At 50.4% G+C, this 24481-nt stretch overlaps 1 long non-coding RNA gene and 1 pseudogene across 3 annotated transcripts; one reads left to right on the top strand and one right to left on the bottom strand.

The window, feature by feature from the left end:
* Positions 1-4461: 4461 nt before the first annotated feature.
* Positions 4462-23614, bottom strand: LOC309653963. Of its 2 annotated transcripts, XR_014259677.1 has the most exons (3): positions 23217-23606; positions 22721-22852; positions 4462-5931 (listed from the first exon to the last, which is right to left on the bottom strand). It is a non-coding gene; the product is annotated as an uncharacterized lncRNA (long non-coding RNA). The 2 variants fall into 2 exon arrangements; XR_014259676.1 differs by lacking the exon at positions 22721-22852 and having other exon boundaries at positions 23217-23614.
* LOC309653962 (dipeptidase 2-like) lies at positions 15273-19141 on the top strand (annotated as a pseudogene). Its single transcript has 4 exons — positions 15273-16885; positions 17187-17256; positions 17377-17552; positions 18672-19141. The product of its transcript is annotated as a dipeptidase 2-like (transcript).
* Positions 23615-24481: the final 867 nt, after the last annotated feature.

The following is a 24481-nucleotide window of genomic DNA, read 5'->3' on the forward strand; positions in this document are numbered from 1 at the left end:
GGCTCGCGGGCTCTAGAGCGCAGGCTCAGTAGTTGTGGCGCATGGGCTCAGTGGCTCCGCGGCATGTGGGATCTTCCCGGACCAGGGCTCGAACCCGTGTCTCCTGAATTGGCAGGCGATTCCTAACCACTATACCACCAGGGAAGTCCAGACATTTTCTTCCTACGTAAAAAAGGAGCAGTAGGGACTTCCCTGGTGGCACAGTGGTTAGGAATCGCCTGCCAGTGCAGGAGACACGGGTTCGAGCCCTGGTCCGGGAAGATCCCACATGCCGCGGAGCCACTGAGCCCATGCGCCACAACTACTGAGCCTGTGTGCCACAGCTACGGAAGCCCGCGCGCCTAGAGCCCGTGCTCCGCAACAAGAGAAGCCAGCGCAACGAGAAGCCCGCGCACCGCAAGAAGAGTAGCCCCCACCCGCCTCAACTAGAGAAAGCCCACGCGCAGCAACGACCCAACGCAGCCAAAAATAAATAAATATAAAATTAATTTATTTTTTTTTTAAAAGGAGCAGTAATTCCCCACAGAGATGTGAGGATCAAAAGGGATCATATTTGTGAAAGTGTTTGGTCAATTATAACTCACTTTTTCAATTATAAGGTGTTAGGACTACTTCGGGGAGTAACACGTTTTATACAAGCTGTTACTAGATGTGCACTGTATTCAAGTTTAGGGTGCATATTAACGTCCAGTGTCATTTATACACAAGAGATGCCTTCTAGGCTCAAGAGACAAAAGTTACAAGTGATAATCAGGCATTCATGACGCTGGGATTTGATAACGTTTCTCCCAGTCTAAACGCAGTGGGAAACATCCAGAACTGAAAGTGGACACAAACTACTTAGTATTTTAGGAAAGCAGGAGAGACACAACAGGATTGGGGAGAAGTATCAAGTCTATCAGAGGCTCTCAGGGACGCCTGGTGTCTACCTACAGAGGCTGCAACCAGCATATTCTTAGGACAAAACCCTAAGGTAGTGGGTGGTTTTTTGTTTGGTTTTTTGTTGCCTGAGAGTGAGCTACTGTCCCGCTATCTCACTCTAAAACCTATAGAAAGAGAAGGGCTGTGTTCCTCCAGCTGTGGCACCTCAGGGTAGGGTCCTCTACCTAAGGCTCTGAAAAAGTAAGGAGGGCACAGTGCTACCTCATAGTACAAAAAGGTACATGAAAGACCTATGTTCTCCTTCCTCTGCTGCTGGCAGGCACTAAGATGAGGAAGAGATGCTCAGAAGGCCATGGCATGGTGATGGAGGAGTCCAGTCTGGCTGCGGCACCTTCACGACCTTAGGAAAACTGTCGGCAAGCTTTCATTAGAGTAGGTTCAGGCCACAACGTGCATATTCATCTTTCATCTGTTTAAACAAGGCACTAAATAGTAGGTGTCACTGGTCACTTCCTATTGAACAAAGCCTACAAGATTTTAGGTAAGCATCAAGACACTGATGTTGGGTCAGGCGAAGATTTCTTAGCTATGACACCAAAAAGTATATTGATAAAAGAAAAAAATAAGCTGGGCTTCATTCAGATAAAAAATAACGCATTTCAAAAGACACCATTAAAAAAGTAAAGACGTGCCATGAACTAGGAAAAAATATTTGAAAATCATATATCCAATAAAGGACTTGTATCCAATAATAACAAGTGTTGGCAAGGATATGGAGAAACTGGAACCCTCATGCATTGCTGGTGGAATTGTCAAATTCGAAACTGCTACTTTGAAACACTGATTCATCATATGACCCAGGTAATTACCCCTAGGTAACCACCCAAGTGAAATTAAAACTACATGCACACATCAGCCAGAGCGGCCAAAACGTGGAAACAAACCAAATGTCCATTAATTGGTGGATGGATAAATAAAATGTAGTATATCCATACTATAGAATATTCTTTGGCAATATGATACAGGCTACTGCATAACCTCAAAAACATTACGCCAGATAAAAGAAGCTAGACACAAGAGACCACATACGGTATGATCCCATTTATATGAAATGTCTACAAAAGGCAAATCTATAGAGGTAAGAAGTAAATTATCGGTTGAATGGGTCTGGGGGTGGGAATGAGAGTGATTCCAAATAGGCACAAGGTTTCTTTTGGAGGGTGATGGAAATGTTCAAAAATTAGATTACATGATAGGTGCATACAACTCTATAAATTCACAGATTTTACTAAAAACCACTGAATTGCATATACTTCAAAAGAGTCAATTGTATGGCATGTGAATTATACATCAATAAAACTGTTTAAAACATAAAGAAATTTAAAAGAGAAGTCAGGGACAGCCCTGACCCCAAACCTCACTATGAAATGTGAACATATTTACACAGAAATCTGCCGCTTATCCTGATGTCGCCCTTCCAGAAACTTGACTCTTAGGATGACAAAGAACACGAACAAAGAGTAAGAGACCTCCAAACAGGGTCTAAGATAGCCGTGGCTCATTTATGCACTTTAGACTACAGGAGAAAATGGAAGTCCTCCCCTCGCCCCTACCCAGCCTGAGATGAAAACTTAATGACTCATAGGTACAAATGCAGGGCACCTAATTTTAAGCTCGATTATCTGGTTTTCCTCAGCAGCTACATTAACTAAGTGACAGTTAATACTGAGGATGGGATCAGAAGCAAACTATCAAAGCACAGGCCTCTGGGTCTGGTCAGCCCCTTACAACTTCACACCACTGAGGGCAGGGCAGCAACGGTACCCTGGTGGCCAAAAATGGTTATGACATCTGTTATCTGAGGCTGGAAAGAGAATCAGTTTCTCAAAATGAGGTCATCAAAATGGCCATGGGTCTGCACCCATTTATGATACAGGTTCTCTTGCCTCACTCAAACCAACTGAATCAGAACCTCCAACAATGATACCTAAGAATCTGCATTTTTAACAAGCCCCCTCGATGATTCTTATGTTTTCAATTTTATTGTGCACAAGAGCCCTTTACTTAGAGAATATTAGAGATGGAAGGAACCTTGATGATCATCTAACCCAAAGTTCACCTACTGTAGATGAAAACACCGGGGACCAACGATGTAACATGATTTTCAAAGATCAAATAGTTCTTTAAACTCTTAAAAAAAAAACAAAAACAAAACTATGTCTCTAGTCCTAAAAATTGTCAAGAATACTACTGACAAAAGAGAATATAAAATGTACCTTGGAAATATTTTCTTCAAAGATTGATGAAGATAACATGCTTAATCATTTAAAGGGATATGTTTCTGCTCTCAGGAAAATTCATCCAGAGCACCTCATTACCTGAAGCTGCCAACTAAATGAGTCATCATAACAGTTAAGTTATTTTTTCCTTGTTGGTATGTTCAGTTTAATTATTGCCTTTTTTCCTCAAACCTACCTCCCTTGAGAAAATGCATAGGTTATTTGACCCAAAACACCAACATTCTTACAGATCACAAGCATTAAGTCATCATTTCCGCTGAAGCCACATCTCCAGGGCTGCAAGTCATATTTTTATATTAATGCAGCCTGAATTCTCCTGTGCGTGGGTCCTAAATCATGAGCTAGCAAGAGGGAGGAGATATGGGGATATATGTATATGTATAGCTGATTCACTTTGTTATAAAGCAGAAACTAACACCACTGTAAAGCAATTATACTCCAATAAAGATGTTTAAAAAAAAAAAGATTACATTCTATTGGAGGAAAACAGTCAATAAACAAATATACAAATTAATTAAAAAAAAAAAAGTGGGTCTGTTTCCAGGGGCCTATTTAGCCAGTGGGTTCATCACCCGAAACCTCAGGCTCCCTTTCATTATTCCTGCTTGATCCTGCCTTTTGATAATTTCCAGTAAAGCACTGTTGTCTTATTTTCTGCTTTAGACAAGCTTAAGGGAGAGTTTCTTAAGTCACTTGACCAAAATATATTTTGGAGCACGGAAAGAACATAGTTTCTTTGTTTTGGGGGGGGGTTTTGTTTTCACAAAAGGATTACTTGGATTCAAAATCTTGTTCACTGACTTGTTAATCGTGATGTAGTGACATGACAAATTTCTCAGCCTGTTAGAGGCTTTAATTTCTTTTTCACAAAATGTAAAGAATAACACCTACCTTGCAAGGTTTTTTGCAAAGATTCTAAAAAACACGTAGCACGTAAAGTAGATAATATATGTAACACGAACAGTGTCTATTGTATATATATAATTGTCAATGAAAAAATGTTGCCTGCCATATCAGTAAACAAAGGATGTTGCAGCCATCAAGCCATCACGTTATAGCCGCCCCAAGAGTGAACCCTGAGGAAACTCAGGATGGAAACAGGATGCCCACCATCTAGCAGTCAACCGCCACAGCCTCCCCTGATGGTGCACCCCGAGGGAACTCAGGATGAGAAAGCACAGGATACTGGCCCACATAGCTGAGGTGCATATCAAAGGAAGGACTTCAGTGAGCCCAGACTTTTGCATCTTCCCATACACAGAAAAACACTAAAAATTCATTAACTCGAGATGTCTGGTTTTCTTTAATTAACAGGAATCTTTCGATGTTCCGATTACCTGGTCTTTGTTGCAAAAACTCCTATAGTTGATGGTTCCTCCCTCTCCTTTTTGGATCAGTCCCTCAGAGAGAGCTGAGAGGCTGTGTCCCAGGCTTAAGTCCTCAGTTTTGCCCACCCAATAAAACATATTTCTCAACTTTGAGGTTGTGCATTTTTTTCAGTCAACATCATATATATGTTAAATATACATATATAGAATATATATACACAAATATACATATATATTAGTGTAGGGGGTAAAAACATGGACTTTTCCTTGTTATTTAACCACTCTGAACCTCAGTTGCCATTTCAGCAAAAGAGACATATTAACAGGTCCTAAATCACAGTGTTGTCAGAAGGGCTAAACACACATAAAGCCTGTACCCGCTGTCTGGCAAACAGTAGGAGCTCAACAAATGTTGTCCAATGGCAAGGCAGCCCTCAAGAGACCAGCGGTCAGTACGTGGTGGGTATTATGATTATTGTTCATTTCTTTCAGGGGCAATCTGGAAGCGCAGAGGCAGAGGTCTGGAGGAATTTTAGGGGTCCACACAATACACCCAGGTGGGAACAACACAGATCCCCTGAGTGGGGTTCAGGGAGCACCTCAGCAGCCCTGGCCCTTCCTGCTCTCTCAGTTGGGAGGGTCTCAATGCTGGACTTTGTATTTTCAAAAGATGGCCCGGGCCTTCTTCAGAGAAGAGGAGGTGACAGACAGCATGATGGCGGCTGATGAAGGTGTGGGATGATGAGCGGAGAGTCAGCTTGTACCAGAAACATCAACACTCAACCAATGCCTGGCTCTACTTCCTCACCTGTTGATTGATGACTAGGCTTTATCTAGTTTCAGGACGAGAGTAAAACACAAGGATTCGAAATAGAGTCACAGGTGTAGAAAACAAACTTATGGTTACCAGGGGGGGAAAGTGGGGAGGGGAGCGGGATAAATTGGGAGATTGGGGTTGACACATACACAACACTACCTATAAACTAGATTACTAATCAGGACCTATTGTATAGCACAGGGAACTCTACTCAGTACTCTGTAATGACCTGTATGGGAAAAGAGTCTAAAAAAGAGTGGATTATATGTATATGTATAACTGCTTCACTTTGCTGTACACCCGGAACTAACACAACATTGTAAATCAACTATACTCCAATAAAAATTTTAAAAAAACACACGCAAGGATTCTCCAAAGATCTTATGTTTGGACCTGATTCCTAGATCTTCTTCTGGGAATTGGGGGTGGGAGGAGAGAGAGTAAAGGAAACGGTGGGGTGGGGCGGGGGGACGTGCATAGGGAAATGAGCGCTTCATGGTGGAAGCACTGAAGCACCACAAAAGGAGTTCCATCGATCCTGGAGAAATCCCCTCACGTCCCCTCCAGGAAAACTTCAAAACTCAGGACTGTCGATTCAGCGCACCTGAAAAAAACAAAGCAGATGGACGTCAGGACCCCGTTGGGATCCTGCAGCTCCATGGCTGCGGCCCCAGCAGTTTTGAGGGCAAACAGCTTACTCCAGAGTATTGATCCAGCCACAGCAAGGTGCAATCTGCTTAAAAAAAAAAAAAAAAAAGCCCGTTTGAGAAATAGACCCACAGACACAGAAAACAAAATTTCGGTTACCGAAGGGGAAAGGGTGAGGGGAGGGATAAATTAGGAGTGTGGAATTAACAGAGACACACAGATATATGATATATGTAAAATAGATGAACAACAGGGTCCTACTGTAGAGCACAGTATTACTGTGCTCAATATTACTCAATATCTTGCAATAAACGATAATGAAAAAGAATCTGGAAAAGAATATATATATGTATGTATGTATACGTATGTATGTGTGTATGCATAACTGAATCACTTTGCTGTACACCTGAAACCACCAACAATGTAAATCAACCATTCTTCAGTTTCAAAAAATAATTTAAAAATAATTTTAAAGTCTGTGTATGTACAGCAACCCTACCCCGTCAAGCCGGGAAGACGAACAGCAGTTACGTGTAGACAGAGGCAACCCACCACATTGTCCCCAGCACGCAACTCCAGACATGGTCAGAAGCCTTTTACTGCCTGAGAGTTTTAGCACATGAGGGGGAAGCTTTTCAACTCAATTAGCATTCAATGGTCCTGATGCTCAATCACAGGGATCAGCTGGGAAGTTACTAAAGCCATTACCGGGGGCTGGAGTCGCCAGTTGAGTTTGAAATGTCAGTGCCTTTCCCCTGACACCACCTCCCCTCTTCCCACTGTCCCTCCCAAGCAGAGGTCCTGATAATTTGGTAACCTTTCACAACAGCAGGGAGTCACCCTTCAGTCTTGGGATCAGGGACTTTGAAATGCCCAAGGAGTCAATTACAGCTTGGCTCTGTCCCTGGGAAAAGAAAGCAGCATCCGAGAGGTGGAAGGAATTGGGGTCCTGGGCAACGCGGGCAAGTGAGTTCCCAGGCGCCTTCTCCCAGATGCTGCCTGCATCCCACCAAATCTTCCGAAGAGACCACAGCCTGTAGGGGTAGAAAGAAGAGCCTGGGAAGACCCAGCTCAAGGTTGCTCTAAGCAAAAGAGAATATGAATGGAGAATTGTCTCGAATTAGAGGAGGATTGCAGGAATGTAACCCTTTGTATTCTAAAGATCTGACAGTGAATTGGTAGGTAGGTAGGACCTTGGCTAGTTGTTAATCAATACCCATTGGCCCTTTCCCTTTGCTGCATCCAGATTCCCTTCGACAGCCCCCTTGCCTCTGGGTGAGGCCCTGGGACCAGCCCTGACCAGTGGACCATGCGCAGAAGTGGCTCTCTCCTCTCTGGGCAGAAGAGGCCAAGAGCGTGCGTGCCTTCTCCAAGCTCCCTTCTTCCAGCGCCGGGGCTCTGAGGACCCGAGGAAGGTGACGCCACAATGTTGAAGGACCCTGAGTCCCTCACATCTGCAAAGAACAGAGTCTCCCACTCCAACCCTAACCAGTAAATCGAGCAAGAAAGAAAACTTGAACCTGTATGGATGAAGAATGTCGCCTGCCCTATCAGTCAACAGAGTGTTGCAGCCATCAAGCCATCATCAGCCATGGCAGCCATCCCCGATGGTGCACCCGGAGGGGATTCAGGATGGAGAAAAGCAGGATGCTGGCTCTAGATAGTTCAAATGCACATCAAAGGAAGGATTCCAATGAGCCCAGACTCCTGCCTCTTCCCATACATGGAAAAATGCTAAATTCATTAACTTGAGATGTCTGGTTTTTCTTTAATTAACAGTAATCTTTTGATCTTCCGACTACCTGGTTGTTTTGGGGTTTAATGTTTTGTTTTGTTTTGTTTTTTACAAAACTCCTATATGTCCTGGTTCCTCCCTTCCCTCTTCAGTGCAATCTCTCAGAGCGATCTGACACTGCCTCCCGGGCTTAAGTCCTCAGCAAGTCCACCAAAAAAAAGATGATTCTCAACTTTTAGTTGTGCATTTTTTTCAGTCAACACCTGCTAAGCCACTGAGATTTTAGGTTGTTTGTTAGTACAGCTACCATCAGTTATCCTGACTGACAAAATGACATAATCAGAATTACAAACAAAAATATCCATCATATATATATATATATATATATATATATATATATATATATATATATATATATATATTTATAAACAACAAAATAACGGAATTAACTGTCCAAAAAAGGGAGCTGGTTAAATAAAGGATGGTACACGATACAGCCGTTAAGACACGTCTTTAAAATGATGCTAATGACATAGGGATACGATAAAAAGTGAACTTATTGTTTTTTATACTGCAGAGTAGTAACCAAAAAGTAATTGTAAAATAATTTAAGTACTTTGCTTAGAGTCTTTGAAGGGGATTTATGGATCACAGATTTTTTTTTTAAATTCTCCCTTTCCCGTCTTACCACAGCACTTGCTCCCACACTTCCTTCTTCAAATATTCGTGCACAAAATCCCCGCCACTAGCCTACTTACCTCTAGCCTCCCCTTCCTTTTTTCCCCAATACTGTACCCCCAAAACTAAAGGACAGTCCACCATGCAGAAAAGGAAGAATAGGTGGAAGGAAGGTAAGACTGCTAACAGTCATACATCAACAATGCTCACCCAGAACCTCTGGCAAAAGGAACTTCATTTTCCTACATCTTTCCAGAATCAGAATCTTGCTCACCTCTGGCCCAGGCTCAAAGGGAGCTCTTGTCGTCAGAGAAAAATTAAGGAGTTCTCCACTGCCTGTGAAAGTAACTGAGGATGCTTTCTGATACATTGCAGGCACGGAGAGAGAGCATGTTTAGCTTAGTCAAGGCCTCTTTTATGACATGGAAAGAAAAGAGGTCAAAGTTACATTAAAATGAAGAATCAAAGAGTTCTTTGATTTTTGAAAGAAATCATTAATTGCATGACTTTTGATCAGACTGCATGTCTTATCAAATCTGGAGCTCATACTTGCACGTGGATGAATAATACAAGAGTCCCCACAAGATCCCTCTTCCTCTGCAGCCCCATGTTTTTCTCCCTTTGGCTGGTGACAGTGGTTTTTTTCCTCTACGTTGAGTTGGATGGGTTGGGAATGTGTCACTTTGAAAAGAAGATGCCCTAACACCTGTCCATAAAAAAGGCAGAGTTCTGGTTACCTCAGCCCTCCCATCCATTCTGGGCACCCACTCAGGGCTCCAAAATGATCTTGTTGGCTGGGCCTTCACAGTAGATAGGTGTGAATTAAATGACGAAGCTCTGGGCTGCGTCAGACAGAGGGGGCAAATCATAGTGTCTGATAGGACAGGTATTTTGCCTGTTTTTAAATTTCTACACAATGGGGGGATCCTTTTCTAGGCTGACCCATCTGGAAGTTGCTTTCCCCCCCCCCCCCAGGTATCAAATTCAGCCTCAACAGAACATGGGCCCTCAGAGATGCCACAAACATAGAGACCCCAGAATGAGAAAAAGGAGAGCGCTGTAAACCTGGATCTCAAGGAGGACAGAAACAGGCATTTTGCAGACAGCATGAAAGGAAAGCACAGAAAATGACTCCACTTAAAACAGAATTTTGAAAAAAAAAAAAACCCAAAAAACAGAATTTTGAGCTACAACAGCTCCGGGGACTTGAATTCTCTCCAGTTAGTAAATACATAGTTTGCACCATCTTACCGCAGAATAATCTGAGATAAGATGAGAGACAGGGTACTAAAGATCGACAAAACCTAGATTTTGAGTGAGGAGGACTCTGAAATGGGCAAGAATAGAGACATCTGCACTCAATACAAAAAGCTGAGAGTTTTGTCCACCCTTGTGAGGAAGGTATTAAGAACCTCAGTAAAGGGGCTTCCCTGGTGGCGCAGTGGTTGAGAATCTGCCTGCCAATGCAGGGGACACGGGTTCGAGCCCTGGTCTGGGAAGATCCCACATGCCGCGGAGCAACTGGGCCCGTGAGCCACAACTACTGAGCCTGAGCGTCTGGAGCCTCTGCTCCGCAACAAGAGAGGCCGCGATAGTGAGAGGCCCGCGCACCGCGATGAAGAGTGGCCCCCACTCGCCGCAACTGGAGAAAGCCCTCACACAGAAACGAAGACCCAACACAGCCAAAAATAAACATAATAAATAAATAATAAATAAAAATTTTTTACAAAACACCAAAAACATAAAATCTGGAAAAAAGTTGAACACCTATATACGCCCTGCAGACTTTACATTTAGTATTTTGAAGAAAAAAAAAAAAAAACCTCAGTAAAAATTACTTAGAGTCTTCAATTACTCCTTTTCTTAGTAAAAGTGGAGGGAGATATACAACCTTAGTAATCGTTACGGATAATATCCGGACTATGGGTGTGTCACTGGCAATCTCAGAAAGTGGGTCTCTCTTGCCCTCCTGGGGCCCCTGGGGCTGTGCCAGCCCACCGGCACGCCCCACGTGGGGTGTCTGCTAGACTAGGGCATGGGTGGGGAGGCCCAGGTGTGAGGGGCCAGGTAGAGTATCTCTGCCTCCCCCCTGATCTCCTCCACAAAACTGCCCCTCCTCCTGAAGCCTGACCCCCAAGTCACACGTTCCTTATCATGACCTCACTGGGTAGTGATGACCTCACCGGCCTTCTAACAGTTTCCATGGCAGCGTAACTGCCAACGTGCTGCCCTCAGAGAAACTTCCCTGACAGTTCTCCACCAGATACCAATCTCTTTGGTTGTCTGCGAGAGAATGTGTGACTGGATCGTCTATGTTAACTCAGACCTGTGCTCTGTTCCATGGGTGGGCAGTGCGGCAGGTACACCGAGACCGCCCGGAGGCATGGTGTCCACACAACCTCACCTGGCTGCCTCATGTTCCTGTGGGGTTTGCCCACTACGTATACCTGAGCGCGTTCCCAGCTGTAAGTAATACCAGTGACCTGGGACACCTTCAGGGACCCACAGTGCTCACTGCTGAGGACAAGTGAAAGGTCATCCCTGGACAAGTGTGCAGGATGGTCCTGATCTTTATAAATGTAGCTTCCCCTTTGGGCTACAGGATGCTTCCATTCAGACCCTTTCCTGATTGGCCTCTTAGCAAAAGACAAGTGCATTTTTGTTGGCAAATGGTAAATGGAGCAGTTTGAGGAAGAGGGCCACTCTTGAAACACACCTTCAAACCCAGGCACCTCTGTGCTGTCATGGAGACATCTATATCGGTGCCCTCAGACACATCCCATCCTGAGCTGCTGAGTACTAGGGGAGAGGGTGGTGCCATATTGATGGGAAGACCGGAAGAACCAAGAGGGCTGTTGAAGTGCTAATGAGACTGGAGGGCTGAGGAGATGGTGTCCCAGGAGGCTGGGTTGATGTGAGCCTAGACTTGGTACCCAGAACGCGGTTCTCAGTCTCCTGATCACTCTGCCTCAGTACTTCGCCTTGTTCTAATCTACATAAAAGTATCAGAGGGCTAGAGTTCAGTGTGGTGGAAACAGGCAGTATAAATGGGGCCCAAGAGGGGTTGCCAAGGTGGGAGGGGTTCTTCACCAATTTATATTAGATTATTTTTTTCCAAAACTTGAAAGACATTTCCATTAAAGCCTCAGAAGTGACAGACTGCAAGAAATGTTTTCTCTGTTGTGGAAGGGAGAGATGGAGAGGCTCATGATTGCAATGACTTTCGGGTTCTACTGTTTTCCCTGGAAACGGTGAAGAGACTTCCTCATGTGCTGCAGCTGTAGGCTCTAGGAATTGCTTTTGCAGCCAGTGTCCCTTCCCTAGGGACTCATAGAGGTGATGGGCCAAGGCTGTGTTTTGGATGTCAAGTCGATTAAAGGTCTTCAGCCAGAAACTGGGAGAGACATGAGAGAGGGAAATTCTGGCAGGAGACTGTGTACAGCAGAAGTGACTGATCAGTTCTGATTTTCTTTGCAGCAGCAGTGGCTCCCGTTTCTCCTCCGACCCCTGGTCAGTACCATGTCCACTACCGAGGGTGTGGAGAAACGCAGTTGGGCTGGCATGGGGAGACATACTGCCTGGTTGGTGGCTACAGGGCCTACGGGGATGTTCCTTTGGCCACGCCAGCAAAGGTGGAAGCAGAGAAGCCAGTCCCCAGACGTGCTCCCAAGAGAAAGCACGCTCCGGAAGAGTCAGACGAAGACCTGGGTTGCCCCAGACCCAAAATCCGGCGATTGGAGCATTCAAGCAGCTTCGGACTAGAAGGTGCTTTGATTCTCAAGCAGGGTGGCCCAACCTCTGGGCACATCCCCTCTGCAACAGCCCCAGTAAACCAATGTCCCATCCTTACTTTCCCAAGGTCGGCAACAGGGAGTCCCCTCCTAAAGAAGGTTCTCTCGCATTGCCACACTCTCAAAGGCTGCCCCCAGTGCGGTTCCTTCCTGTGGGCCTGATCAGCCTAAGGGCAGAGGTGTCTCTTTCCTTCTCTGAGTCGGACCAAATCGTCTTAGTAACACCTCTTCACAGTGGTGACCATGTGTTTCACGGGGGCTGCTGCTGAGCCTTTATCTCATCCTTTCATGGGGGAGAGAGGGAGGATTATAATGATTTTTACTTCTAGGGGAGAGGGTGGTGCCATATTGATGGGAAGACCGGAAGAACCAAGAGGGCTGTTGAAGTGCTAATGAGACTGGAGGGCTGAGGAGATGGTGTCCCAGGAGGCTGGGTTGATGTGAGCCTAGACTTGGTACCCAGAACGCGGTTCTCAGTCTCTTGATCACTCTGCCTCAGTATTTGGCCTTGTTCTAAGCTACATAAAAGTATCAGAGGGCTAGAGTTCAGTGTGGTGGAAACAGGCAGTATAAATGGGGCCCAAGAGGGGTTGCCAAGGTGGGAGGGGTTCTTCACCAATTTATATTAGATTATTTTTTTCCAAAACTTGAAAGACATTTCCATTAAAGCCTCAGAAGTGACAGACTGCAAGAAATGTTTTCTCTGTTGTGGAAGGGAGAGATGGAGAGGCTCATGGTTGCAATGACTTTCGGGTTCTACTGTTTTCCCTGGAAACGGTGAAGAGACTTCCTCATGTGCTGCAGCCGTAGGCTCTAGGAATTGCTTTTGCAGCCAGTGTCCCTTCTCTAGGGACTCATAGAGGTGATGGGCCAAGGCTGTGTTTTGGATGTCAAGTCGATTAAAGGTCTTCAGCCAGAAACTTGGGAGAGACATGAGAGAGGGAAATTCTGGCAGGAGACTGTACAGCAGAAGTGACTGATCAGTTCTGATTTTCTTTGCAGCAGCAGTTCCTTTGGCCACGCCAGCAAAGGTGGAAGCAGAGAAGCCAGTCCCCAGACGTGCTCCCAAGAGAAAGCACTCTCCGGAAAGGTCGCACAAAGATCTGGGTTGCCCCAGACCCCAAATCCGGCGATTGGAGCATGGTGCCAGGAGGTAGACCCCACAGCATCTTGCTGGCTGAGGCACTCTGAAGAGAGGGCAATGGTTTAACTGCCTAAGGCAGCGAATGCCTCTTCCTGCAGTGACCCACCCCGTCCCCCCACTGCCCACTGCCACAGATCACAACCTGCGTCGTTCTGTTTGAGCCTTCCTCAGCCAGGAGCCTCCTGCCACACTAAATGGCCAAAAGCAAGGAGCCTCAGAAACTGAGGTTTGAAATGACAGTCTGCCCTGAACATCCCAGGGCTGAAGCTGGCCTGGAAGAAAACGTGACGTTCCTCTGCTCAATCCTCAGGGGCCCCTTTGTCAGCTGAAGACAGAAAAGTCTGCACTCTGCGAGCCGAGAAGAATGCAGGAGCAGAGACAGGGTGCAGAGAAGCCTTAGCACTCTACCACATGGGCTCCTGCTCTGAGCCATTGTCAGCGGCCACCACCACAAACCAGGGGGAGCTGGGTTTTTTGAAACTGAAAGCAGCAATCTGTGGCTTCCCAAAGAGCCTCCTGCCTGGGGTCTCAGGAGGCAGGATAGAGAGACCCAGGAAGACCTGCTCCCTGAAGCAAGCACAGGATGGAGAGTCAAGCAGCACGCACCCTGCCCCGAGGTTCACATGCTCCTTTATTCCCAGCCCTTTCTGTCCCCAGGGGGGTCCCTTACTGCTCAATGTTTTTCTGTAACAGACTTCTAGGGTCGCCAGTGCTCACACTTAGGTCACTATCCCTGTGCTAGGCACTCCTGCTACCCAGGAAAGGTTCCAAAGGTGGAACAGCTCCAGGGGGTGCCAGGGATCAGAGCAAAAACTTGAGAGGCTGGGGATGAAGGAGTTTGGGCACAGTCCCTAAAGCATCTCAGTGGTTGAGCTTCTGTGAGAAGGCACATCCCCTCTTTGTGTGTGTGTGTGTGTGTTGGGGGGAGGGGGTCCCCAGAGGAGGCAGCTAGGGGGAGGGCCTGAGGCTGGAAATGGGGAATGGCGTGCGGCCTCTGAGCAAGCACAGGCACTTAGCCCTTGAGGTTTCTGGGAAAGGTAGAGCCACAAGGGCCTCGAGATAAGGCAAGTGTAGCAGCAGAACCCAGGTGCCAGGTCTTTCCTCAGAACCTATACTTCTTCACGAGGCCAGGCCTTCCATGCTGAGGTAGGAGGGATCCTGGCCAGAAGGTCGGCCAGCAGCCCTGGGAGGAAGGTTGCTGCGATGGGGGCTCTGCTGCCATGGAAATGACTTCATTTCCTTCCACTCAAATAGCCTACTGACTGGGTTCCTGCTCTGTTGAGGAAAAGGGTCGTTGACTCTCCCCAGAAGGTGTTCAGTTCACATCCCAAAAGTCCCTCTCTTCAGGCCCTGGGGAGGTGTAGCAGCTCCTGAGGGCGCTCTTTCCTGAGGCTGGCTGACAGAAGTGGGGGGGGGGAGGTTTCCTGAGAGTTCCCGGGTGCTGGTTGAAGTCCCCAGAGAATGGTCATGCAGGTTGGGGAGTCAAGTAGGTGGAGAGAGAAGGTCGGGGGCAGAGGGCCCCTTCCTGAATCCAGAGCTCACAAGGTTCCCCCCCCCCCATTTCCAGAAACTCTCTCTTCCCCCACACCAGCCCACATGGCCGCGTACCAGGAAACCGGGAGCCCAGAGCACCTGTGGCCGCAGAGACACTGGCACGCAGCCCTCGGAGTGGGCGGGGCCGGCTGCAGGCAGATGGGGACGCGGTGTGCTCCCGGGAGGCCTCGGGCTGAAGGTGGCCCTCTGAGAGAAGCGGCCCAGCTTGGCCAGGAAGGTTAGAGGCGGGGGAGAGCAGCCTAGGGCGCCCCCTCGGAGCAGTGGGAGTGGGAAGAGGCGCAGGGGCGGAGGGAAGCCGCGACGGGAGGCGAGTGGGCTCTCAGCAGAGGCCAGCGTAGCCCACGGGAGCTGCCTCTGAGCGGGGGGCGGGAGGGCAGTGCCGCCCCGGGGCTTCGCGGATCGCGGCTCTCCGCACACGGCTCGCAGGGCCCTGTGACTCTGTATCCCCTCCCTCACCCCGCCCCCCTCGCGAGGCCGCGCCGCTGGGTGGCCTGTGTGGACGGGCACAACCCCATCGCCCGCCCCTCTCACACCCGCCTCTGCCCACCTGCCTGGCCCTGCGCAGCTTGCGGCCCGGGGGCCTCGAAGGTCTCCGCGCTCTCAGCCAGCGGCCTCTGCTGTGTCTGCTGCTGCTGCTGCTGCGTCTGCTGCTGCGGCCGGGAACCCGCGTCCAGACCACGCCGGGCACCTCCAGCACCCCGAGTCCGCGGGAGCGCACGCGGGCCCTGAGGCGGGACTTCCCGCTTGTGGACGGGGGGCTGCAGTGTGTGCGGGCTGGTGGGGGCCGGTGGGGGCCTAGCCTGGCCCTGGGCAGGGGAGGAGGTCCGGAGCATGCAGAGCTAGCGGGGAGGCTCCCTCACACCACCCCTGGATGGCCTCTCCATCACCTATGGATGCCCCTCCCCTTCTCTGTCATCCCCTCCCTGGTGGGAACCCCTCAGCCCAGGCCTCAGCTGCTCCTAGTATAGTCTGTGTGACAGTGTGAGGTGGGGGACCCCCCGGCTGGCCCAGGCCAGGCAATGTGTCCTGCCTGATCCCAAGACCTAAGGAGCCCACCCATTTGCCTTGACCTCCCTCCAGCCACAACGACATGCCCCTGGTCCTGAGGCAGTTTTACCCACAATGGGCTCCAGGATGTTAATCTGTGCAATTTCAGCCATGGCCAGACCAGCTTGGACAGGCTGAAAGACGGTCTCGTGGGTGCCCAGGTACCAAAGGGACACACAAGGTGCCACCATGGCTGCTGGGGAATGTGGGGCAGTTTGGGGGCCTCAGAGACCACAGGTGAGTCACACTGGAGCTAAGTTACCATAGTGGCCTAGAAAGTGCCATGCCATGGATGCTGGGGGCTACAGGGGTCACAGTGAGCCAACCTGACGGGCATCCAAGTACCACAGAAAAAGCAACGCATTCCATGTGACTTCTGGGCACAGTGAGTGCTGTGCCAGCTGAGGAGGCTATGAGAAGCCCAAGGAGTTCCAAAGCCCAAACCAAGCCCTGGCCTTCCCTCAGTTCTGGTCAGCCTACGTCCCATGCCAGACCCACGAACGGGATGCTGTGCGCCTCACCCTGGAGCAAATTGACCTCATCCGCCTCATGTGTGCCTCCTATTCTGAGCTGGAGCTTGTGACCTCACTTAAAGGTAGACGGGGGACTTGCCTGGTAGTCCAGAGGTTAAGACTCTACGCTTCCACTGCAGGGGGCTCGGGTTTGATCCCCGGTGGGGGAACTAAGAGCCCTCATGCTGCGCGGCACGACCAAAAAAAAAAAAAAAAAAGGTAAACAGACTGGTGGTGGTAGGTGCTAGGGACTTCAGTAAGCTACCCCTGCCTCTGAAAATGATCATCTTGACCTACCTGCCCCCAGCTCTCAACAATACCCGGAAGTTGGCTTGCCTCATTGGTGTGGAGGGCGGCCACTCACTGGACAGTAACCTCTCCATCCTGCGTACCTTCTATGCGCTGGGTGTGCGCTACGTGACACTCACCCACACCTGCAACACGCCCTGGTGAGCGCAGTGCAGATGGTAAGGGCCCAGTGAGGCAGGGATCTGCCCAAGATCACGCTGGGGCCCAAAGCAAGTTTACCCCTGGGATCCGGCCCTGAACCTGGGGTGGGGAGGGGAATGGAGGTTCGCAGAACAAGACTGAATCCCCAGAAGGGCCCTCCTACTGCCAGGCACAGCCCAGTTTGGGTCCCTCCTCTTGCACCAGGGAGTTGCAGGTGTAGACGGTTCGACAGAACCTCTTTCTAGGCTCTTGTAGCCAAGTCATGGCCACCAGTCAGACTGCCTCCTGGCCACCCTGCAGGGCACAGAGCTCAGCAAAGGGTATCCACCCCTTCTACAGCAATGTCAGTCGGCTGACCGGCTTGGGCGAGGTAAGGACCCGGGTTCCATACCCTGCCCCACATGAATGTACAGCCCCGCCTGTTCCCTACAGATAAATGCACACAAGGTAAATGCAGCCCTGATGCCCTCTCCCCATCCTGTCCCTGCAGAAGGTGGTGGCAGAAATGAACCGCCTGGGCATGATGGTGGACTTGTCCCATGTCTCGATGCTGTGGCACGGCGAGCCCTAGAAGTGTCACAGGCACCTGTCATCTTCTCCCACTCAGCTGCCCGGGGTGTGTGCAAGAACACTCGGAATGATCCTGATGATATCCTGCAGCTTCTGGTGAGAGACTGCCCTGGCCCTCAAACCTAAAGCAAGAGGTTCAAACCGGGAGCCCTTGAACCTGCGCCTCTTCTCCCTCAATTTCCTCAAACCCCAGGTTAAATATCTTCTGCCCCCAAAACCCACGGTCCACAGCCCCTGAACTCTTGAGCCCTAGGTGGGGGTCTAGGTGGTAAGATGCTCCACCAAACCCGGAAACCCAGGGCCAAGACACCACCCAGACCAGGGCTGCGGCTCCTGCATTCACACAAGCCCAGAGAGGAGACGACTCTGACCTCAACACCTTCCTCACAGGGGCCGAGAGAGTGAACAGGCAGGTGGCTGTGCTGGGGGCCAAGCTGACTGTCCACCGGTCCGCCCCTGCAGAAGAAGAACGGTGGCATCGTGATGGTGCCCTTGTCCGTGCGGGTGCTGCAGTGCAACCCGTTAGCCAACGTGCCTACTGTGGCAGGTGAGCCTCACCCTGGGCTCTCTGAAAACTCTGATTTGGAGCTGAAGCTGGGTCCAGACTTGGGGAGGACTTCAGAAGAGCCCCAGTGGTTTGACCCACCTGTTGGCAATAGGTACAGCTCCCAAAAACCCAATAATGGACGGTACACAGCACCTTGGTGCCATGTGGAACTGGAGCCACGGAATCAAAACTGCGGTACTGATGGGTATCAGGGAGGCTGTCAGACACAGAGCCCGGGTGCTGCCCATCTGTGCCTCTGCAGGGGCTCCTAAAGCGCACTGCCCCTACCTCTGGCCAAGGGACTGGACAGCTCCTTAGGTCTCTGGGGTCTTCATCAGTTGTACTCTTGTTCCTCTCTCATCCTCCACACCCGGGGAAAGGAGCCCCCACAGGTTCTCAAGGAGACTGGGAGGCAGGGTGAATCGTGGGTGGGAAATGGCCCAAACAGGGGGCTCTGGGGTCCACTCCAAATCTGAAGTCCAGTCTAGAGCCAGCTGGGATCACTTCAGATCAAACCTCAGGGCCCTCTAGTTGGTACTCTCGGTGCCAGGCCACGAAGGAACTGGACTGTTTGGCCTACAGGCTGCAAAAAGGGGAATCAACAGAGGCCAGTCATCACCCCCACCCCTGCCCTGGAAGCCCCACACTGCTGACTTCCCATTCTTCAGATCACTTCGACCACATCAGGGCAGTCACTGGATGCAAGTTCATCGGGATTGGCGGAGATTATGACGGGGCTGGCCGGTGAGTGCTTCCCCATGGCTTGTCTCAGGCTGGCTGGGCAGCAGTGGGGCTTTCACAGCCACCGTGCCCACCACACTGTGGTCCTCATGGCCTTGACCATAGCCTCAGGTGTGCTGGCCCAACTGGTATCTCCCCTCTCCCAGGGTCTGCTTCCTGGGCTCTCCTGTCTGTTTGGCCCTACTCTAGGTCATCATATTTGTCTAAAACACCACACAGAGCTCATCTGCCCAGCATCTGCGCCCATCCAGTGCCAGCAGACCCACGGCCTCTGAGCAGACTCTTAGCAAGGTCTGGGCTGGGCTGACCATCTTCTCTGCCTGCAGCTGGGTCTGTGCATGCAGGGGGGGTCAACCCAGTTCTTAAAAAGCTTTTCTTCTCTTTATAAATGGAGGCAAAAATTGCATTCAGTGAAAGGCATAGATCTTAACAGTACAATTCAGTGAGTTTTGACGAACAGTCGAGGCGCTTTTGGGGCCTTCCTTTGAAGGATGAAGAGCAGGAGTGAATCATTTACTCTCTCCAAGTCTCCATTTTCCATATCTGACCAGGGCTGGGGTTCAGTGGACCCTGGACACGTAGGGCTTTGGTTCTGACTCAGGACCAGGGAACAGGTCTGAGGCCCAATAGCTGGCTGGCTGGCGGCCACACAGGTTCCCACAGGGGCTGGAGGACGTGTCCATATAGCCGGTACTGATAGAGGAGTTGCTGAGGCGTGGCTGGAGTGACGAAGAGCTCTGGGGTGTGCTTCGAGGAAACGTGCGGCGGGTCTTCAGACAGGTGGAACAGGTATGCTGGGCTGGGCAAACGAGTAGCTCCGAGCAGGTGGTCTGAGCAGGTGTACGTGGGGGTGCTGTGAGAGGTGCTGCCCGCTGACTGCCGCCTCCAGGTACGGGAGGAGAACGAGGGACAGAGTCCCTTGGAGGATGAGTTCCCAGATGAGCAGCTGGGCAGCTCTTGCCGCTCCGTCCTCCCACGTCTGCATCAGAGAGAGGATCTGGCTCCAGACCAGAAACTAACCAGAGCTGCGGTTCGTGGGAATCCCATTTTGTCACCTAAGTGGTCATTCTCAAAATCTTGCCCCCACATGGGCCCAGGCCTCACAGTTATTGCTGCCTTCCCGGTCCTCATTGTTTGGCTCTGGTGATCCAGTTAATCCTGCCAGATGTCACTTTGGCAGCCACAGATACCCCACAAAGTTTCCTTGCATGCGAGCACAAACATTTCCTATGTATTATTCTCTTCTGATAATTCTTTCAACGTATCCCTTCTGGCTTTGTGCAAAGCGATTCTTTGTTTTGTACACGGGGACCACATCTGGGAAAACATCGCCGCACCCTCATAAGTGACAGGGGGAGACCCGAACTGGCCAGGCCATGACAGGAGCTCACCGCTGCTGAGCTCTACAGATCCCGCCCCTTCCACACAGTTCGCCAATTCCGCGGCGAGCTCATCTTTCTTGATGTTCTTCCCTTAGGAGACGTGTACAATGCAGCAGGATTCTCAACCCGTTCCCCGTGGTCACTTGTGCTAGATGGAGCTTTGCAGTGTTCTGTGCCGGCCGTGGGCCGCTGGTGGAACACTGTGTGACAACTGCCTGCACAGGACTTCAGGGTTCATGAAATGTCTGTCTTCCCAGCCTGACGCTGCTGAAAACCACGCTTCCCAGAGAAGGAGAGAGATCCAGCTGGTCCACACCTGCATACACATTTGTTGACACGTGCAGATGACAGCAGGCTCTAGCAGGACCCACATCAGCCTAAATTCAAGAACTCCGGTGCCAGCCCTTGACAGCAGCTGAAGGGGGGTTTACAAGAGACGCAACCTCGAACCATACCCTAGGCTGAATCAGAGGTGCTGTTGGAAGAAATAGGCCGTTGTGTCACTTTCCCGAAGAGTTTGGCCACGAGAAAAGTCCCCCAGAGCCCAGCACTGTGGGAGAGGCCTCACCCACAGAGCAGGGCAAGTGTCCCAGGCAGGGTGCCCCGCGCCCGGCACCCCGCCAACGCAGCAGGAAGGTGCCCCCCCTACGCCCCAGACAACGGGCGCTCTCCCTTCCTGAATAATTGAGCTTCTCATCCAAAAGAGGTTCTCTTCCCACCCAAACATTAGAGCTTCTAAATATTTCAGGATCCCTGGGTTGTAGAGGGTCACTCGCCGTGCCCTTTGGATAAATGAAGCCAACGTCAGCTGCTTCTGGGCTGGCCTTGAACAAAACCATCAAGATGGAAAATCTCTGCTCCTGCCCTTCCTCCCGTCACCCCCCGTCAAGCCTTTCCTGCTGCGTGCAATGACCCGGCTCTTTTGTGAGCAGGTGAAGAACACCCACGGTGCGTGCAGTTCTGTGGTCCCTGCAGAGAGGAGGTGGGTGCGGGGGACCCTCAACCATGCTGGCCTCTGCTGCCATCCCCAGGGCCCTTGATATGGGCTTCAGCACAGCACAGCCAGCCTCAGGAGGCCTGTGGGACCACTGGGGCCCCGGTGGCGATCCCCTGGATGTTCCTGGGAACGCTCCCACGACTCCAAGGCGAGTCCTGCCAGCACCCAACTCCACCAAGCTGGCACTCCTTACTTTTTCCGGATTCCGTTCGCAGCTCCCTCCTCATACGCGTTCTCAAAGCTTCCAAGAGGGGTGACCCCACTTCTCTGCTACAACTCCACCCTGAAGGCAGCCCCCGCCTGACAGCACCGCCCGCCCCCCTGGCAGGGCAGCCCTGAGTAGCTGCCCCTCCACGTGGACTGTCCGTTCCCAGGTCCCACGCCAGCCCGCCGAGGGGTGGAGCCTCCAGGAGAGCCACTGTCCGCTCGCACTGCCCCAGCATCACCACCGCCACTTGCCGCCACTCTGCACTTTCCTCCTGTGTGCTTCCCCACCCCGGTCCCCTGCGTGGGTCCCCCGCTGCGCGTACACAAGCCTGTGCAGAGACAGAGCACAGCCACCAAGTCTGAGCCTCGCCGCTGACGTCTGTGCTTGGAGAGGCTGGAGGAAGCTGCTCCCCAGTCGGCTTCACCGCAGGGTCCTGGTACCCAGTCTGCCTCCAGCAGGGAGGTGATGGGACCCCACGGAAGGATGCCCAGAAGCTCTCCCGGCCTGCGGGGTCTGGGGCTGTTCAGCTCTCTAATGCTGGGTCCTTCGGAGATAAAGTCTTCAGTCACCTGCCTGGGCACCCCATCCCCTCTGAAGATACAAACTAAACCTCCTCCAGGGTCTTGGCCTGGAGGGAGGAGCCGCCCAGGGTCAAAGCCCATCCCTCTCTCTTCCCACCTCTAGACCTGTGGGAAGGGCTCAGGCTAAACTCCCGGTGCCTCTTCTCTCAAACCCTCAAATGATAAGAGAAGAGGTATGTCTGTCCACCTTGCAGGGTCCTTACTCCGCCTGCCAGTAGGTGACATGGTCCTGGAGGTGCTTCTTAAACTGCCAGTCTCACTGTCTTAGCCTCAGAGTTACACACGCCCAGGAAGGACCCCGGGTACACGGCGTCCCGTTACTCCCAACTCTACTCCTGAGCGTCAGGGTTAGCTGACAGCAGGGGACAACCCATTTCAGGGATTTCTCATTTCCAAGGGCTCTTGAATGCAGAAAGAGCCCTAAGAGTCAAAGGAATTTAGCTCCAGTGGTGAAGTTACAAGTCATCCGGCAAACACTTACAGCTGGAGGGCCAACTAAGCACCCCCTTAAATCTCACCACACAGACTCTGCTGATCCGGGCTGGCCGGTGTGGTTCTCCTAAGGTTGCTTGTGCTATCGATCGTCTTGCTGTACCTCCCAGTTAAAGATACAGCCTTAGGAAGACGGCTGGACCCAGACCATGAGGCAGTCATATTTACCCATTGACCTACCCTCTTCCTCCCTCCTTCCTCCCTCACTTTGGAAGCTTTAGCGAGACATATTTCACTTCCCACTTTACAATGAAATCATTAGCCTCTAAATAATGCACCTTGCATGGATAGGAGGGCAGGCAGTCTGCACACACACCTGTGCTGGTCGCTCTGCCCAGTGAAAGGGAGGAGCAGAGTATTCCCCAAGGGGCTTTCTCGGAGCTTCGGAGGCTGAAATTTGAGGGTTGACGGGGTGTACACGTCAGGAAGTGAAAGAGAGAGACTCCAGCTGCGGGAGAGGAGGGGAGAGACTCTCAGTGGTCTTCCTAGGTAGTGAGCTGTCGGAGCGAGTGGCATTCCTCCCCATCTCGCCCATGAAACTGTAAACACAGCACATGTCTCTGTGTCCTTTTCCTAACAATGAATTATTTTTTAAAATATTTTAACTCCGTGTGTTGTTGTACAGGAGGGTCACTGAGGGATATATTTGAGACTAGGACCCCTAACTCCATGAATAGCAAAGTTAGTATCTGATGCAGCCAGGACGTTGCAAAGCCTCTTGGGACCCCAGGCACCCAGGATCGCTGTGCACGGAAGAGCCAGCTGCCCATTCGCTGCTCATCCCCCTGCAGGCTCCCCTGTCGCTTGCTTACCTGGCCTCCTGTCTGTATGTTCCCTGTTGCAGCTCACGGTGCTTGACTAACTGAGCCCGAAGCATTCAGAGCCTCTTCTGCTGGGTGCTCAGAGCACTGATCCCAAGAGCTGCACCACCAAAACAGGATTCTAAGGGTCGACAAAATGGGAAATCTTGCAGTTTATCCTCTGTCTAAGGACCCACTGTACTTTTTGTTAGTAAAGCCTCTTAGATAACCTTTAAGAAAGACACCTGGGTTTTTTTCCAAACTCACTCAACTTTTCCCATAATGAAATTTTTATTAATATCCTGCAGACTTGTGCTTCACAAAAACACTCAGGAAGTCTTTTCCAGAAGCGTATAGGTCGTGTCTGCAACAGTAGTTCTCGTGCAAATGCAGCAGTGAACTTTGCATGACTGTTTCAGGGATGTTTAATGAAAGCCAAGGGCATGATTCCTAAAATGCAATTCAGTGAAGATAATTATAAATAAACTAATATGGTTCAAGTAATTGGCCTTCTGGTAGACCAGTGAGAGGCATCTGCCTCAGACTGCCTACAGGGGTGGATGGGGCGGGGGACCTTGGATGGTCACTCCTAGAGGGCACTCCTCTCCCAGACTTTGTAAGTACTAAACAGCCCACAATTCGAGGTTAGACTCTCAGAGGGAAATCAAAAGCACTGTTATCTTGCTTTAATAATTGAGGATAGGATCTATATGCTTTGGAGAGGAGAAAAGCAAATGGCAGAGATGCCATCCAAGTAGGAAACTTGGTGAGCTAGTCAGTATTCTCCCCTGAATGGAAGTCTCTATCCTCCTCCAGGACTGAGGCAGGGACGGACTTGCCTGAGGTCATATAGTGAGTTGGTAAGAGGAGAAAGTCACATCCAGTTCCCTGACTCTGTTCAGTGATTACTCACCCTACCAACAACCCAAAGACCTCAGCTCTTCTTGAGTATCTTGAACTGAGTTGTGGGCTTGTAAGGTGCCCAGAAGTTTTGTATGGTTTTGTTTTATTTCTAGTAAGTAGCTGGAAGTCTGAGACCACGGTTGATGCACAACCAGAGGAAAGGGAAGGAAAAGAGGAAAAAGTAGATGAAGTGCGTCCTCCTGAACTCTTGCTATTTTGGTTTCAAACTTCACTTCTCCGTACTCTGCCCATGAAAATACCGATGGTCATGGTGATGGCAGTGGCTGTGATTTACTGAGCACCCACTCTGTACTATGTCCCGTCTTAAGCAGGCTCTCTTGATTCTCATGCTGGTTCTGTCTCATTTTTCTGAC

This window comes from Balaenoptera physalus (genome assembly GCF_965194825.1).
Source record: "Balaenoptera physalus genome assembly, contig: HAP1_SCAFFOLD_1557, whole genome shotgun sequence".
Classification (NCBI taxonomy): Eukaryota; Metazoa; Chordata; class Mammalia; order Artiodactyla; family Balaenopteridae; genus Balaenoptera; species Balaenoptera physalus.